Source organism: Podarcis liolepis (genome assembly GCF_965112155.1).
Source record: "Podarcis liolepis genome assembly, chromosome: 7".
NCBI classification, from domain to species: Eukaryota; Metazoa; Chordata; class Lepidosauria; order Squamata; family Lacertidae; genus Podarcis; species Podarcis liolepis.
The window spans coordinates 72,309,220-72,327,692 of record NC_139561.1 but is presented as its reverse complement, the minus strand read 5'-3'; the positions used below and the strand labels follow the sequence as shown (position 1 = coordinate 72,327,692).

General features: G+C 45.5%; 1 long non-coding RNA gene across 1 annotated transcript in view; it reads right to left on the bottom strand.

The window, feature by feature from the left end:
- Positions 1 to 139, bottom strand: part of LOC310710934 — a 148,612-nt gene extending 148,473 nt beyond the window's left edge. Inside the window, exon 1 of the long non-coding RNA XR_014528314.1 lies at positions 80 to 139. This is a non-coding gene — a long non-coding RNA (uncharacterized lncRNA). The remainder of the gene's footprint in view (positions 1 to 79) is intronic.
- Between the last annotated feature and the right edge of the window lie 18,334 nt (positions 140 to 18,473).

Sequence of the window (18,473 nt, the reverse complement as noted above, 5' to 3'; positions counted from 1 at the left end):
CTTCCCCGCTCCTCCACATGCAGCTGCTGGGTGACCTTGGGCTAGTCATACTTCTCTGAAGTCTCTCAGCCCCACTCACCTCACAGAGTGTTTGTTGTGGGGGAGGAAGGGAAAGGAGAATGTTAGCCGCTTTGAGACTTCTTAAAGGGAGTGAAAGGTGGGATATCAAGTCCAAACTCCTCCTCCTTGTCTTCTTCTTCCCCTCAGAAAAGGAGGGGGCAATCAGCCCACCATAGAAATCATCGAACTCTAGAAAGGAATATACTTCCCACCCACTCCACCAAATACAAACATATCTGGGCAAGTCATAAGAGAAATTGTGTTAGCAAGTTTTTTTCATTGCCACTATGAAGTCTAACAACTTTATATACAGTGGTACCTCGGGATGCGAATGGGATCTGTTCCAGAGCCCCGTTCACATCCTGAACATAACGTAAGACGCGACAGCGCGTCTGCACGTGTGTGGGTCGCGTTTCGCCGCTTCCACACATGCGTGTGATGTCAATTTGACTGCCTGCGGATGCGCGAGCGCCGAAACCCGGAAGTAACGCGCTCCATTACTTCCGGGTCGCTGCGGAGCACAACCCGAACACGCTCAACCTGTAGCGTATTTATCCCGAGGTATGACTGTATGTATAAATACCCACACGCTGAATTCTGAAATGCTACAGGACACTTTGTTTATGTAAGGATTGGCACTCAAAATTGAACTCAGAATGAGTTTGCTATTAGTTGTTGGCATCCGTCTTCCTTGAGATACAATGGAGTGTGCCTCCGTGGGTGAAGTCAAACCGCTGTGTTAGCAGCACTGAAGTGACCTCCCTGGGACACAAGCCTGGGCAGTGCCTGTGGAGGCCCTGGGCTGCCCACATGACAAGACCCCCTCTCAGACTCAGATGTGGCCCAAAGGAAAGCAGAGCAAGATGTTTGACACCAGCTGGACTGCAAGATTTGCCAGAAGCAGGCATGCAAGATGCCATCCAACCATCTTCAGGACTCCACTCTGGATTTGTGTAGGCTGTCCTCCTTAGCCTTTTCTTTTCCCGCCATGTCACACAAGGCAGCAGAGGTTTAGGATCAGAGTTTTCCTTCTCCTAGATGGGCTACTTCCCAGATTGACAAGCTCCAACTGCTGTTTGTAGGGCTGGGGAACTGTGGTGCTCTAGATATTGACAGACACGACAGTCTCAGCTGTAATGGCCAATGGTCAGAGATGATGGGAGTTGGGAGTCCCTCAGCATCTGGTGGGCTACAGGTTCCTTGCCCATGGCTTATAGTATAAATACAGTGGCGCCTCGCAAGACGAAATTAATCCGTTCCGCGAGCCTCTTCGTCTAGCGGTTTTTTCGTCTTGCGAAGCAACCCTATTAGCGGCTTAGCGCTATTAGCGGTTTAGCGGCTATTAAAGGCTTAGCGGATTAGCGGCTAAAAGGCTATTAGCGGCTTAGCGGCTTAGAAAAAGGGGGGAGAAGCGGGAAAAAATCGGAACACTTGCAAGACGTTTTCGTCTTGCAAAGCAAGCCAGTAGGGAAAATCGTCTTGCGAAGCAGCTCAAAAACGGAAAACCCTTTCGTCTAGTGGGTTTTCCGTCTTGCGAGGCATTCATCTTGCGGGGCACCACTGTAAATGTGCAGGCCAAAAGCAAGGTACCAATGAGTTGTACGTGCTGTTGTCCAGGGCCACGTTACTCATATAGAACAAACTTATTTTTATTGAAGGGCAATAAGTACACTGGTTTATTGCTGGAAAGTACAATGAACAGAAACTGAAAGAATATGAGAAGGGAAAGTTCAAGGGTAGAGTTGGAGCTCAGCCCATTATACCACGAGGTACAAACCTATCCATTCTGAAGGAAATCAGCCCTGAGTGCTCAGTGGAAGGACAGATCCTGAAGCTGAGACACCAATACTTTGGCCACTTCATGAGAAGAGAAGACTCCCTGGAAAAGACCCTGATGTTGGGAAAGATGGAGGGCACAAGGAGAAGGGGATGACAGAGGACGAGATGGTTGGACGGTGTTCTCGAAGCTACCAGCATGAGTTTGACCAAACTGCGGGAGGCAGTGGAAGACAGGAGTGCCTGGCATGCTCTGGTCCAGGGGGTCACAAAGAGCTGGACACGACTAAACAACAACAACAACAACAACAACAACAACAACAATGTTCACACTGCTGTACCTGCTTAGCTGCATGTTGTTAATGGAGACAGTTTGTTAGGGCGAAATGGCACACAAGTACCTTTCTGGAGCACCAGATTATGCATTTGAGGATGAACTTGGGGCTGTAACTAGGCTGAGGATAAGTAGTAAATGCACTGATTTTCTAGAGCGCTGACATGCCCGATCTAAGAATGTGTTGGGGAAAAAAACAATTTGTGGCATTTCGAATGCAGTCCTAGGCATGTTTTAGTCCTGCTATGTTTGATGAGCCTTAAGGTGCTGTCACATTGCAGGTTCACTCTAAATTCGAAAGTTTGGGCCTGTATGAAGTTTTAACCCCAGCCAAACAGAACAACTTTCCTTGTATCAGAGAATCCAGACTGCAGACATTCTGACATGTGTGTTCGCTGAGAACTTGGAATGTTCATGAACATTCTGTGGCTCAGCCGACCAGTGCGAGAGGTTTCAAGGCCACATGTGCAGTACAGTCTAGTTTTCATGCTTCAGAGCACTGCCATAGCTGTTCAAGCTTCTATTCTCAGCCCAGCCTATGTTCCTGCTATTCTTAGCATAGTAAGAACGCAGTAAGCACACAGAGCTTTTCCACATCCTCCTCCAATAGTTTAAACAGAGGTGAGAGTTTTGACTCAGCCAAAGCATTACTAGGGGAATTAGGGGCACAGGATCTCAACCTTCTTCCGAAATGCTAATGCCAAGAAGCCAGAGGGCCTGTCATGTGACTCGGGAGAATGGTTGGAGAATTCTGGCAAAAAAGTGTTTGCTGTTGCTGCTTTTGGTCTGCAAAAGATACGTAACTGATTATGTTTTTCTTATCATGAAAATTAGGGATTGTTTCCGCCCTGAATCAGAAAGTGAAGGATGAGGTGGCTTCTCCCTCCAATGTGCCAGTGTGGTGTAGTGGTTAAGAGCGGTAGTCTCGTAATCTGGGGAACCGGGTTCGCGTCTCCGCTCCTCCACATGCAGCTGCTGGGTGACCTTGGGCCAGTCACACTTCTCTGAAGTCTCTCAGCCTCACTCACCTCACAGAGTGTTTGTTGTGGGCGAGGAAGGGAAAGGAGAATGTTAGCCGCTTTGAGACTCCTTAGGGCAGTGATAAAGCAGGATATCAAATCCAAACTCTTCTTCCTCTTCTTCTTCTCCTCCATTCCAGGATTATCTGGAGGGGAGGGACGGCAATATGCACCTGACCTCCTGGCTGTCGCATTGTTGCTGCTTACTGGGAGGGAGAGTCAAGGCAGGAGGTCAGTCGGCATAGTGTGGGTCACCAGCAGAGTCAATCTGGGCTTCTGCTAGTAAGCCCATAGAATGGCTACTTCTTCACTGCTTTGACCCTGATTCCAGGCTGGGAAGCAGCAGTGGTGTCACAGACAGAAGGCCAGATGTGTAGCCTTGCCCTTCCTTCCGGCTGCTCCTGCTCTTTCTGCAAAAGCCAACTGGATGGGTGGATCCTCAATTGCACCTGAAGGCTAGCTTAGGGAGGCACAAAGCAGATGGTGCGGCACACACAGCTCTGTTCATCATCACCTGCCCCATCTGCCACCTGAGGTAGGGTCAGACCTGCTTCAGATCTTTCCATATTCAGTCATATGAAAGGCTTGGTGGATTCACATAAAGCTTCGGCACCATACTCTGCTTGTGGTGTTTGCTCGGGTCCCACAATGGGGAAGGAAGGTCTGGCTTAGGGCCTCCCCCCACTGCAATTTACCTGGGGACCGTCAACTGCTTGGTGTCTGTGTCTCTGTGGCAACAGCCACCTCTTCCTCTGTTCGTGCTAAAACTGAATTCTAGGAATGAACAGAAAGCCCCATCGCACTTCTGCTTTGCAGACATTCTCTCTCACATTTTCCGTTGCACGGAGAAAGCAGAACTAGACTCGCAGCACCATTCCCAAGACGCTATCACATAGCCTTCAGAAGAAAAGGTCGCTCCCAACGTCACTCATTGTTGCTTTTCTTTTTAGGGCAGGAAATTCTCATAGCTGGCCTCTTTCACCCGCCTAATTCCACACACATATCTTTTTTTTTTTGGAAGGGGAGGTAAGTAGTTTTTGCCAGATTTTGCAGGGCCTTCTCTGAGTGGCCCCCCTTCACCACTCTCCATCTGCTTACCAGCAACCAGATGAGGCGCCTCTCTGCTCTTTTGCCTTACTCTCGTCGCTGCTCACACAAAAACCCTACCTTATGTAGACCGAGTTTGCGCAGTTGCCGTGAGTGTCTGGGAAAAACAAAACAAAACATGGTGTGTATATGTGAGCGGAATGGCTTGCTGGAGGAGGGCATGGCTGGCTCCTTTCAGGCCTTTTGGGAAGTGAAAACACACTGCAAAATTTTCATTCCAGGTTCCAATTAAATGACCTTTATTAGGGGTTCCCAACCTTTTTTTTGCTCTGGGACCCATTAGGAAATCTAAGCAACCAAGAAATAGTCAGGGACACCACCAAACACCCATTTCACAGAATCTCCCACCGTGGCAACGCTCAGAATTCTACCACAGAGAAACAACAGGCAAAACATCTATATCCCCACTAACAAAACACAGACAAAAAAGCAGGCAACCCCCACAAAAAAGAGCAGGTAGCAAAAAACAAAACAAAACCCTGAATAATAATAATAATAATAATAATAATAATAATAATAATAATAATAATAATAATAATTTGGCTGGGCTTCCCCAACCCTCTCAATTATTTTAAGAAATAAAAATAAGTATTCAGATGGGCGAAGGACCTTTGCGGGTGTCTAAGGGCATTACAGACATCACATTGGGGACCCCAGATTTATACAGACATACAGTGGAACCTAAGGGACGCGGGAGGCACTGTGGTCTAAACCACAGAGCCTAGGGCTTGCCAATCGGAAGGCTGGCAGTTCGAATCCCCGTGATGGTGTGAGCTCCCGTTGCTCGGTCCCTGCTCCTGCCCACCTAGCAGTTCGAAAGCACGTCAAGTGCAAGTAGATAAATAGGTACTGCTCCAGTGGGAGAGTAAATGGCATTTCTGTGCGCTGCTCTGGTTCGCCAGAAGCGGCTTAGTCATGCTGGCCACATGACCTGGAAGCTGTCTGCGGACAAACACCGGCTCCCTCGGCCTGAAAGCGAGATGAGCGCGCAACTCCAGAGGCATCCACAACTGGACCTAATGGTCAGTGGAACCTCTACTTGCCACCATAATCTGTTCCGGTGGTCCGTCCTTTAGGCGAAACGGTTTGCTGGTAGAAACGCTGTTGTGCGCATGTGCAGATGGTGGCAGCTGCTTCTGTGCATGCGCGAATAGCGGCAAACCTGGTATTTACTTCTGGGTTTGCCGCGTTTGTGACCAAGTAGAGGAGGTTGTAAGTAGAGGTTCTACTGTATTTCTAATGCCTGACCTCAAGTTGCACCTTTTAGTGCTTCTAGTTCGTTCTAAATGTAACTTAATGGCCACAGGTTCAGTCCTTGGCTTGGTTAGGTCTGGGAGAGAACCCTGATGAAAGCCACTGTCAGTCAGAGTGGACAATATTGAGCAAGTTGGACCAATGGTGCGATTCGGTCTAAGGCAGCTTCCTGTGTTAATTTGATGCTGTCCCACTCCTGATATTCTGACCACTCCTCTGAGGATCGCTTTGTCTTCCGTGCCATGTCATGTTTGTATGAGAGAAAAGCACAGGGGCAGCAGACGCAACTACCGCATGGTGCACTCAGCAGGGGAAAGCTCTGCAACACTACAATACCTTAATCTCCACCTGGTTTTGATTTTAGCCCCATCCACTTTTGCTGCTGGCTATTGATGGCATGCATCCCTCCATGGGATGACCTGCAAGGGAATGTGACCATCAGCAAGACAAAGGAACCACTTCTTTTTTAAAAAACAAAAACAAAACAACTTACTGTATTTGGCAGAGAATGATGGATTTAGTTTTTAAGGGATTAGGAGTGTTGACTTTCATATGGTTGTTTAAATAAATGGCATTTTAAATCAAGGACCATCACCTGGTTAAAGAAATCTTTGCTGATTAGTTGTATGAGTTTTAATCAATTCATCATGAATAATTTTGCAAATGAATGTTAATTCTGAAGGGAAAATGTACTTTGGTTTTTGATGTTAGGTGCTTCACAGCAAACATTATTTTAGATGAAATGTTCTTCTTAATGCCTGCCAACTCGGTTTTTGCAAGTGCGCTTTTTTTAATGGAACATTTTTCTTTTAGACATCTCCTGCCTGATTTATCAGAAGCACCTTCTTAATCCATCAAATGCTTGAAGTTGATTGATCAAGAGGTTTTAAGTTGATTAATCTGATTCATCAGTTAAACTTTGCAGCCTTATTTTTTTTTAACCAGTTCCCTTTTCAACCATCCAAATAACTTGTTAGAGTGAGAAATGATAAATACGATTTCTTTTTAAAATCTAATGTAAAATCAAAAATCTGTTTTTCATTTTTAACGCCCCCTCCACCAGTTTTGTTCATCCTGGTGAAGTTGCTCTCGTCCCTCTTTTCTGGTAGGTCCTCTCTGTTGATTACAGCTAATGACAGGCATAAAGGAATGTAATAATAACCAATAATATTAGTAGAAAGAATGCCTAGATTAAAGTTTTCTACTTCACTACCTCTCCAGGCTTTACATGTTGAATTTCTACCTGCCATGCAGTTGTAGAGCCCGGCCATATAAAAGCTAGCAACCTTAAAAGTGAAGGTTTTCAGGTTCAATAATACTTCCTGATTTGTCTTGAAAGATCTGAATGTGAAAAATAAAATAAAGAAATAGGGAAGAGTGTGTTGCAACATTGCTACTAGTTTCTCTCTGCTAGCATCTCTCCCACTCTTGTTGGAACCTCCTCCCCACCCTCTACTAATTTCCATCTCCTCTATAATTCTCTTTCATTCATAACCAGCTGCTGTTTATGACTGCTGGTTGTGTTATTTTTAGCTACGGAGACAGGCTAAACACAAAGGAAGCACATGCAGATTAATAAGCAGGATGGGACTGAGGCCCAGCTAGCACCTAACACAGCAGATTGCAAGGCCTGCCTGGCACCCAGCATTTGAGTCCTCCTTTGGGTTGCCAATGGTTCTCACTGGCCCAGCTCCCTTCCTTTTAACTGCAGTCTGACACGCAGATAGGTTAGCAAGTTAGAAGCTTCTCTTGGCATGGAGATGAAGTAAGGAGCAAGGCGTGGATCTGCCAAACTTCTCTGACTGCAGTTGCTAAAAGCCCAGGAGCAGGGACAAAAAGAATTTGGCAACCCAAGCTTTTATTCTAACGTATCCTCTAACAGTCTCAAAAATTTGGAGATGCTTGTAACATCTCAATGCTCAGACCAGCAGCCACTGCCAGCACATCCCCTCTCACTATTACCACACACTGCTGAAGTTTGCCTTCTGAGGATGACTGATCCAAGATGTTTTTTATAAAGCAAGCATGGGCAAACTCCCGTCTTGTGGGATGTATTATGATGACTTTACTACAACTCTGCCATCCATCAACCAAAGCCAAGTTCAAAATGGTGGTTTGGGGCCTGAGCCAATCCCTTACTTCACCTGGTGGCCTATATACTGGGATAGTCTGCGTATACAAGTACAAATCTCCACCTCCACCACTGCACAGCAGGGATTCCAACACAAACCCTCACACTAGTCAGCAAAGATGCCCAAAGACCTGGGAAAAGGCAACCAGTTGGGTGGACAGTGTCACTATACAGTTTCGTCACCAGGTGGCAGTGGACCTAGTTCTAGGTCAGTCGTTTCCTGTTCTGTTTTTCTTGGAAAGAGACAAGAAAGTTTTTGTCTTGTTTCCTGATTGGTGTGTCCTGTAAGCCTTCCAGAAAAATTGCTTATATTTAACACCTGAAGAACACAGTGAAGTTTAATGATGGTGCACTTAGCATGAATATTTTTTTAATAAAAAAGAATTACTATTGTTAATAGCAGTGAAACCCTTGACTGACTTACTAAAAAACACCAGTAGTTATCAACTAAACTTTAGTCCTCCACTGTTCTGCAGACTCTGAAGACGGCAGTCAGTCAGTCAGAGTTTTTCTTCCTTTAAAGAATTCAATAATTTAAATGTAGACATATACACAAATATATGAATACACATACATATCTTACTATATAATATTTTTTGTAAGTCATCATGCTGCAGTTCTCCTGGCTGCCAATAGGTGGCCAAGCCAACTGCAGCATGAAGATAGAACAGAAGGCAGGGCTTTGCAGGCAGGCGGGCAGGAGAGAGAGCAACTTGGATGGCAGGTGACCCAGATGAGCCACAGAGGAGCAGTCAGGACAGGCAAGCAATTGTCTTACACTACTGCCACTGTGCACTTGACACTGATGTTGCCATTTTGGCCTCAGCAGCATCAGAGACCAAGGTGGAAGAAAATGGCAGGAAAGCAGGACAGCTGCTGGAGAGCAACCTCCTCTTCTTTCCCCTCTCCCCCATGAGCAGAAGTGGCCCATCTCCGTCTCCCACAGCTCGCCCCAACTCCACCCTCCTTCACAGTTTGCCCCTATCCCAATATCCCCCTTCTCTCTCCCCTGAGGATGGAGGCAGCAACTGGGATCCTGGGATTGGGACAAACTGTAAGGGAGGGAGAGGGGAGTTTGGGGCATGAGGTGGAATTTGGAAAAGGTGTGGGTAGGTTCAGATGGGGAGGTTGAAGGAACTGTTGGCAGGGAGTTTGAAGGGGATGGGGTGTAAATGGAAGGGGGTTGGCAAGGGGGTGAAGTGGGGATTTGGCAGGTAGGCAGGGTTGACAAGTGATGTGAGCAGGGGTAACAGCTCCTAGTAATAGTATATGACCTTTTTTTTAAAAAAAAAGGTATGACAAGTCTCTCATTATCAATGTTAACAAGTGTTAACTATTTTGATAAATCACATGGGGGAAAATTGCACTCCTCAATATTTACATTGTAATTGTTTTTCACAAATTAAATTAATGAAGCCATTTGCCTCTTTTAAAAGCCTACCCTATCTTGATTGGACAAAACGTGTAAGATAATGCTTCTCGCCTACCTTCCAAATTTTACTTAGCTGTCGTGGTGGTAACCTATCCTTTTTGTGCCACTAACACGAAATGGCCACAGAATATTAAAACCCACAAAAACTCTTTACACTAGATTCGTTCCCTTACGTGTCCTCAGAAGATCAGTGGGGCATCATCTAAAGGTGTAAGGGTAATGGTTTGTCCAAGGAGTCGAATGGAATCCGTTCCGGAAGTCGGTTCTACTTCCAAAATGTTCGGAAACCAAGGTGCAGCTTCTGATTGGCTGCAGGAAGCTCCTGCAGCCAATCAGAAGCTGCGGAAGCCCTGTTGGACATTCTGGTTCCAAAGAAAGTTTGCAAACCAGAACACACACTGCTGGGGTTGCTGTGTTTGACGTGGACCACCCCCATGCCATGGATACACCTGTGGCTTGCCAAAGAGAAGAGGTTTTAACTGCTGTTTTTCCATTGTATAGAATTCAGATGCGGAAGCCGAGCTGCCTCTCTTCAGATCTTCCTCGCACAGTTGACAGTAACGAGCCACACCGAAACAGCTTCCTCGCAACTGTGCAAATAGAATTAGTGCATCTAAACAGGAAATGGCGGTGCAGTCGGTCGGCTGAAACAACATCCTGGAGCTTCACCAAACTGCCACATGCTAGCTACAGCTTTCGTTGTAGGGACTAAAGAAAGCCCATGGGGGAGAGGAAGAGAGAGAGAGAGAGAGAGAGAGAGAGAGAGAGAGTCATTGCTGCTGAAATGGATTTTTTTTTGCGGGTGAGTGGGTAAAGGAAAGGGGTTTCAATTCGGAGAAAATGTTAATTCCTACCAAAGAAATGTGGGCACGATTCACTTTGCTGACTTTCTGCTTGAGTCAGGTTCCCTGACAGGACTGGCTTGCCATGCTAATCCTAAAATGGTGATAGGGTTCGCCCTTGTGCATTGCCAAAAATGGGGCAAAAGAGGATGCAGATTTGCCTAAACTTTGCATATGATGATTTGTATCAAAAGAGGCAATCTTAGAAATAAATACCATGATTTAAAAACATCTCATGGGCATGGTGACCAGGGAGCCATAAACAAACTTTTGGCATCATAGTGGGGTACTTATGGGAGCAGTTGGGGTACAGGGATTTTAAAAAGGGCAACAGAATCACACCAAACTGCACCCCTCATGTTTTGCAAATTCTTCCAGAAGGGGGCTGAATGTTGCAAATGGGTCATTCATGTAGCTCAAACAGGTAGTTGGCAACAGCTTTCAAAAGGTATCGAATTTCCCCCCGAAATGACAAATCTTGATTGAAAGGGGGGTGTTGGCATTGGATTATGAAACAATATGCAAACTGAAACATAGCAAGCCTTTCCTGAATTTCATAATGCAGTACTGCAAACACATAACATATACAAAGGCTTACATTAGAGAAAAGTGTGCATAGAAATGCACTTATTAGTGATAACATTTAAAATGCACTGTGATAGAGGAAAATGCTTGCAAAAAATGAGTTTTCAGGTGGACTTCTTTTTTTTGGAAAAAATTGCATGCTGATGCATGAAACACAGAGAACTGAACTTTAGAGTGGAAGACTGAGAAACCAGAATTGACAGGTGAGCCCATCCCTAGCAGATGCTACAAAAAAACTGTGCATGCATAAGGAGCATAGTTCCTGCAGTAAACACCTGTCTGGAGGAAGCACCTTCAGAACTGATCAAACAACAGCCTGAAACCAAACAAGCAGCAGCCTTTAAAAACAAAACTAAACCACCACAGTGAGAGCAAGCAGGGGATGTTGTTGGAGAGTAGCTGAATTCTACATAAGATAAATAGTTATAGGAAAGAGAACCCAGGAGCTAAAAGTTAGAAAGATTTTTGTTTTGTTCACAAGTCTCAGCATGATATGACTCCTCTCCCCTCCTTCTCTCTGGGTCTGGGCACGGCATCTTGCTTAGAATGACCTGGCATGTATTTTCTGCCACTCATTTACACATAAGACACATCTTGCTGGGATATGAATCAGAGGTCGCTTCCAGGTGACCTGTCAATTGAGCACCCATCCTGATCAATTTGCACAAAGTTTGCAGGGTGATGTCGGCGATTTGTTGAGCATGGATTCTGATTTGTTTTCCCATCAAGCAGTTGTTATCCCACACTTTACAGCACATTTTCCTGTTACTTCCCTTTCTGGGAAAAGTCTGGTTTTGCAGGTTGTTGAACCTGCACAACATGATTGTATGGAAGCATTGGTCTCCCAAGATCATTGAACACAACACACCTTTCCCCCACCTAATGTTTTCCAGATGTTTCTGACTGCAACGCTCTGACCATTGGACATGCTGGTTGTGGTTGATGAGAGTTGCACTACTCCTGCAGACAACCTGTTTATGGAGCAGTCATCCTGATTTGCTTGCACAGAGCTGGCAGTGAGGTTATACAATGTCCAGCCTTTGTTTGGCATTTGTTCCAATTTGCTTGCATGTAGGTTACACATCTTCCAATCAATCTGTAATTATCCACACATTTGAGTGCAGTTTCCCCATCACTTTCCTAACTGCAAAAAGCCCTTTTAAAAATCTGTTGCACCAGAGTCCCAGAGCACTTTAATCCACTTTAATTGTGCCAACATAATTTCCCTGCATGCAATCAGATCCCTCCTACAGGTAATCTGTAATCCAAAACTTCTGGATGACATCAGATTAGGAAATGGTAGAGATGGAGGAAAAACTCAATTCTTTTCTCATTTAAAAGCAGGTCTACCCAGCTCACACTTTCCAAATCATTACGCGGACCAGAACATAGCCATCTTTTGAAATGTGCCTTTCTCTGAATTTTGCAATACAGTTCTTCCGTCTAGTAATGTTTGCAAAAATGCATATACTAGTGGCATAAAAATGCATATGCTAGTGAAAATGGCATTGCATTACAGGACAATGTTTTGCAAAAAGGTGTATGTTAGGGGAAATTGCATGCAAACATATTGATATTAGGGAAAAATTCACACTCAAGGCTGATGAATTTATGTGAGGACTACAAACAAACAAACAAACAAAATTGCAAGCTGATGTGGAAATGCAGAGAACCAGATTTAAGACTGAAAAGAAAAGGAGAAAAGGAGAGAAATGCAAACAGATAGATTCGCCCATCCCTAGGGAATGGCGCCGTGACTGCATGGAGAAATCTGTGTCAGCACAAGCATGCCCAATCTGCAAATAGCGAGAACCTGCTCTCTCAAGAGCAGCGGCTCAATAAATCCCTGCCCTCCTGTTCTCTCGCTTTCACTTGGGAAAGGTTGTGTTTGGCTTGGGGGCAGTGCTTAACACCGATGTCCCTTTCGTGTTACCTAAGAACAAACAGAGCAGCATTCCGCGCAGCAGGCAGGCAGAATTCTGTGAATCCCAGGGAGCCTGGGGTGCTGTTGCAGCTTCCCAAGCAGCTGGGGAAGGGGGAGGCCATTCTGCTGTCAGCTTTTATTAAGAACGTGCACTTTGACTTTGCCCTTTTCATTTAATGCCAGCATTATCCTCCCTCCCTCTCTTATTTTGCATCCTGCCCAGGAAGATTTCGAAAGGACAACAGGGAGTGTACAATGAATGTACAGAGAGTGGCCGGGGGGGGGGGGAGAGGGGGAACAGGATTGAACCACTGGGCCCGCTCCTGATCTCTGCGCATGCACCAGAACTCCTGAACGATGCCTGCATTTGAACACACATAGTTATGGGATCTGCGCCCTGTGAAGGTATAGCTTATGTGTTTCAAAGGGATAGAGGTTATGCACTCAAAGGGATAGGTGCTCCTCATGCATGCAAGTTCTGTGCAGCGTCCAAATGCCAGCAAGTCGTCCCCCCCCCAATTTAATTTGGATCTGTCTTTTCTGCAGAAAATCTGATTACAGTGGTGCCTCGCAAGACGAAAAGAATCCGTTCTGTGATTCTCTTCGTCTAGTGGTTTTTTCGTCTTGCGAAGCAAGCCCATTGACGGATTAGCGGATTAGCGCTATTAGCGGCTATTAGCGGCTTTTAGCGGCTTATCAGCTTATCGGATCAGCTGATAAGCGGCTTAGCGGCTTAGAAAAAGGGGGGGAAGGAAAAAAAAACCTGCAGGAACTCGCAAGACATTTTTGTCTTGCGAAGCAAGCCCATAGGAAATTCGTTTTGCGAAGCACCTCCAAAATGGAAAACCCTTTCGTCTAGCGAGTTTTCTGTCTTGCGAGGCATTTGTCTTGCGGGGCACCACTGTAGTTTTTTAAAAAACAAAAACACCGTTGACAAAGAGGTATTTGTGATACTGAATGACCTGTTTGCAACATTAAACCCCTTCTTGAAGCAATTGCAAAAAAGTCAGGGCTGCACTGTGGACTTCTGCTTCTGCTGTCCTTTTTAAAAAGGTGTATTCACACATACGCCTTTTGAAGATGACTTCTTTCGAGTCAAACCATTGGTGCATCTAGCCTAAAGGTAAAGGGACCCCCTGACCATTAGGTCCAGTCTGGGCCGACTCTGGGGTTGCGGCACTCATCTCACTTTATTAGCCAAGGGAGCCAGCGTACAGCTTCTGGGTCATGTGGCCAGCATGACTAAGCCGCTTCTGATGAACCAGAGCAGTGCATGGAAATGCCGTTTATCTTCCTGCCGGAGCGGTACCTATTTATCTACTTGCACTTTGACATGCTTTCAAACTGCTAGGTTGGCAGGAGCTGGGACTGAGCAACGGGAGCTCACCCTGTCGTGGGGATTCGAACTGCCAACCTTCTGATTGGCAAGACCTAGGCTCTGTGGTTTAACCCACAGCGCCACCTGTGTCCCTGTCACATCTAGCCTAGTAGATGCTAATTGCAGGTCTCCAGGACTTCATACAGGGCATTTCCCAGCCCTATCTAGAGATATACCACTCAGAAAATGTTTAATTTGGGCACCTGTCACTTGGAACACTGTTCGTGGGAAACCATTGACCATGGTCTCTTTCTGGGTCACCTTGCTAGTTTGGAATATGGAGCAGAGATGGGGAAGGTTTTTTGTTTTAGATCACATATAAAGGTAAATCTTTCTAACTTGCACTTTGCAAAACAAGAACTGGAACACAGCAATCCTTTGAAATTTCTGTTCTCTGAATTTTGAAACGCCATTCTCCGGCCAAGTAGCTAAAACACACAAACAGGGATAAAGCTTGCATAAAATGCATATATCAGTGAAAATAACATACAAACGTGCAATTTAGGAAGACTGCTTTGCAAAATGTATTTTTGGTAAAAATGCATACAAAGACAATCAAATGCTGAAGGATTTTCATGAGATTTTTTAAAACAATAATAAAAATAAAAAGCACACAGCTGTGGAACTATGGAGAACTGAAGGCTGGAAACATGAGAAATGGAAAGAAATGGAAATTGTCCACCCCCAGAATCAAAGAATCATATAATTGTAGAGTTGGAAGGGACCTCAAGAGTCATCTGGTCCAACCCCCCAAAATGCAGGAGTCTTTTGCCCAACGAGGGACTCAAACCCATGACCTTGGTGCAGAGACATTGCCTTGCAGTTCTCTCAGTCCTTCCACTAGGGTGCAAAAAGTGGTCGGCTGGTGGGAATCAGGATCTGGAAAGCCACAGATTCCTCATCCCTGCTTGTTCATTTTGGATAACTATTCATAAGTCCGTATAGTAAAAGCTATGGTTTTCCCAGTAGTGATGTATGGAAGTGAAAGCTGGAGCATAAAGAAAGCTGATCGGCGAAGAATTGATGCTTTTGAGTTATGGTGCTGGAGGAGGCTCTTGAGAGTCCCATGGACTGCAAGATCAAACGTATCCATTCTTAAGGAAATCAGCCCTGAATGCTCACTGGAAGGACAGATCCTGAAGCTGAGACTCCAATACTTTGGCCACCTCATGAGAAGAGAAGACTCCCTGGAAAAGACCCTGATGTTGGGAAAGATGGAGGGCACAAGGAGAAGGGGACAACAGAGGACGAGATGGTTGGACAGTGTTCTTGAAGCTACCAGCATGAGTTTGACCAAACTGCAGGAGGCAGTGGAAGACAGGAGTGCCTGGCGTGCTGTGGTCCATGGGGTCACGAAGAGTCGGACACGACTAAACGACTAAACAACAACATCCATAAGTCTTTCCTAGATATCAGATCTCTGGATTTGCTGAACACCCACAACTTTCTGAAGGGTGGCAGAGAGGTGCATGGCATCCTGACACATATCATAACAAATAACACTGTGTCGTGAAAACCGGCTCATCAGACCTGTAATGGCTCTAATGCAGAAGAGCATGAACTAAATAGATGCTGGAGTTACTGCCCCAGACAGGGGTGTCTGTCTTTCCCTCTTTTCAAGGCTGCTTTCATGATCACAATGAACGGTTTAGCTAGCGTTCTGCTGAAAAAAGGTGGGCAATTGTCCAAGGCACCGGAAAGCGATGCCAACCTCCCAAATACACCTGGGAACATGGTGAGAGTCTGTTTCCTTCTGCTCTGATATGCTGGGACACTTTGTTCTTTCATTGTGACACAGGGGTTGGGTGGCTTAGGAAAAAGATCATAATTGATGCCTTTCTCCCCCCCGGACAGCAACCTGGAGCATGTTGCTGAAATAAAGCATTATATACATTGCTGGGATGGTGGTTCCTGTCAGCTGAAAAGGGAAAACACTGGAGAGCCAGTGTGGTGTAGTGGTTAAGAGCGGTAGTCTCGTAATCTGGGGAACCGGGTTCGCGCCTCCGCTCCTCCACATGCAGCTGCTGGGTGACCTTGGGCCAGTCACACTTCTTTGAAGTCTCTCAGCCCCACTCACCTCACACAGTGTTTGTTGTGGGGGAGGAAGGGAAAGGAGAATTTTAGCCGCTTTGAGACTCCTTCGGGTAGTGATAAAGCGGGATATCAAAATCAAACTCTTCTTCTTCTCTTCTTCCCTAAAAGTAAGGGAACAGAATTATAGAGATGGAAGGGACACTAACAGTCATCTTGTTCAAACTCCTTCAATGCAGGAATCACACCTAAAGAATCCCCGACAGATGGACACCCCCAACCTCTGTTTACAAACCTCTGATGAAGGAGATCCCCAATGAAGGGGCATCTGTTCCACTGTCAAATAGCTCAGAAACGTCCTCCTAATATTTAGTTGGATTTTACTTTCTGGTAATTTGAATTCATTGGATCAGGTCCTACCATCTGGAGCAGGAGAAAACAAGCTTGCTCCATCTTCCATGTGACAGTCCTTCAAATATATGACGATGGCCACCTGATCACCTCAGAGTCTTCTCCAAGCTAAACATACTCAATCCCCTCAACTGTTCCTCATAGTTTCCAGCCCCTTTATCACCTTGGTTGCCTTCCTCTGCACATGCTGCATCTTGTCAATATCCTTCTTAAATATGGTACTATTTAGGCCTGAAATCTAACTTGAAGCCTCAAGAAGTAAGGCTTATAAACAAATCCTAAATGCTTATAGCCCTGATAAGTGGTGGTGACATTTCTGTCAGGAGGGTGGTGGTGAAAGCCCCATTGAACTCGGACTTCCGTCTGAGTCAAACTGCCTAAAATAGTACTGTAGATCAAGCTAGGGCAGGGATAGCCAGCACAGTGCCCTCAAGATGCTGTTGGGCTCCCATCAGCCCCAGCCAGCATGGCCCATGCTTGGGGATTATGGGAAATGTAGTCCAACACCATCTAGAAGGCACCATGTTAGCTATGCCTGCACAGTGCCATCTGCCTCTGACTAGTTCTTAACAGGAAGGTGTTTGCTGCCCAGCCTCTAAAGGGAAGCTGGTCTGCCAGCAGTTTCTGCAGGCCCTCCTTCTGTTGATGGAAAAACCAGTCATAAATCAAGCATTTGTTTTGTTCATAGCAATCCATTTCCACTGAAAACTGTACTAAGAGGATCTAATTACACATAGTCCAAGTGGTGTGCAATTGTTAAAACACATGCTGACATTAATTTGTGGTTTCAGTTTAAATTCAGCCGTATGGGCAAGGCCTGAAACTGAAGCTGTTGTTGTGAACAATAACACAATTCTTTGATTAAAAGAATTATTATTGAACTGTTCGGGATACTCATTTCCAGGCCAAGCCCGACCTGCAGGAAAATGGAACCCATCCTCCTTGAGCTCCAGTTCCTTTCATGGTCTAGTAGAAGCCAAATATGCGCAACTCCGCCCACTGGATACCAGATCATAGCATGATCTCGGCACCATGTGGACCACACAGCCTCACTTCACTGTCAGGAGATGTGGTCAAAATAAAAAATTTTTCTTCCAGTAGCACCTTAAAGACCAACTAAGTTAGTTCTTGGTATGAGCTTTCGTGTGCATGCACACTTCTTCAGAAGATGTGTATCTGAAGAAGTGTGCATGCACACGAAAGCTCATACCAAGAACTAACTTAGTTGGTCTTTAAGGTGCTACTGGAAGAAAATTTTTTTATTTTGACTATGGCAGACCAAGACGGCTACCTATCTACTACAGGAGATGTGGTGATAGGTGTGCAGCTGCCTCGTGTGGTGACTCACAGAACTGCAGCTGGTGCAGCCCCACTGTCCCATCTGCTCACCTGACCCCCCCTCCAGCTCCCTCCAGCAGATAATAATAGAATCATAGAATTGCAGAGTTGTAAGGGACCCCAAGGGTCATCTAGTCCAACCCCCTGCAGTGCAGGAATCTCATCCATGGCCAATAGCCATCCAACTTCTGCTTAAACACCTCCACCAATGAAGGAGAGTCCACCACTTCCCGTGGGAGACTTTTCCACTGTCAGACAGCTCTTACCATCAGAAGTTCTTCCTGATGTTTTAGTCAGAGTCTCCTTTCTTGTAACTTGAAGCCATTGGTTCTGGTCCTACAGAGCAGGAGAAAATAAACTTGCTCCATCTTCCATGGGACAGCCCTTTAGATATTTGAAGATGGCTATCATATCTCTTCTTATCCAGGCTCAACATACCCAACTCCCTAACCTGCTCCTCCTAAGGCTTGATTTCCAGACCTTTGATCATCTTGGTCACCCTCCTCTGCACACGTTTCAGCTTGTCAACATCCTTCTTAAATTGTGGTGCCCAGAACTGGACATAGTATTCCAGGTGTGTAGTCCAAGTTCCACTATCATGTAGGTTTCATAATTTGGGGAAGCATGCTTGTATTTTTACTCGTCCTTGTGAATGCATTTAGGATTCCTTAGGCATATTAATGAGGCTGAGGCTCTTTGAAGGGGGCATATAGTTTGAGCCATCTGGTATTGCCCTTACCTTTGCTCCCCTAATCTGTCCAGGGCAGAGATTTTCACCTGCCAATTTAACCTGCCTTACCATATTGATCATGATCACATGTTATTATTCAATCAGTGCATTGTTGTTCCAT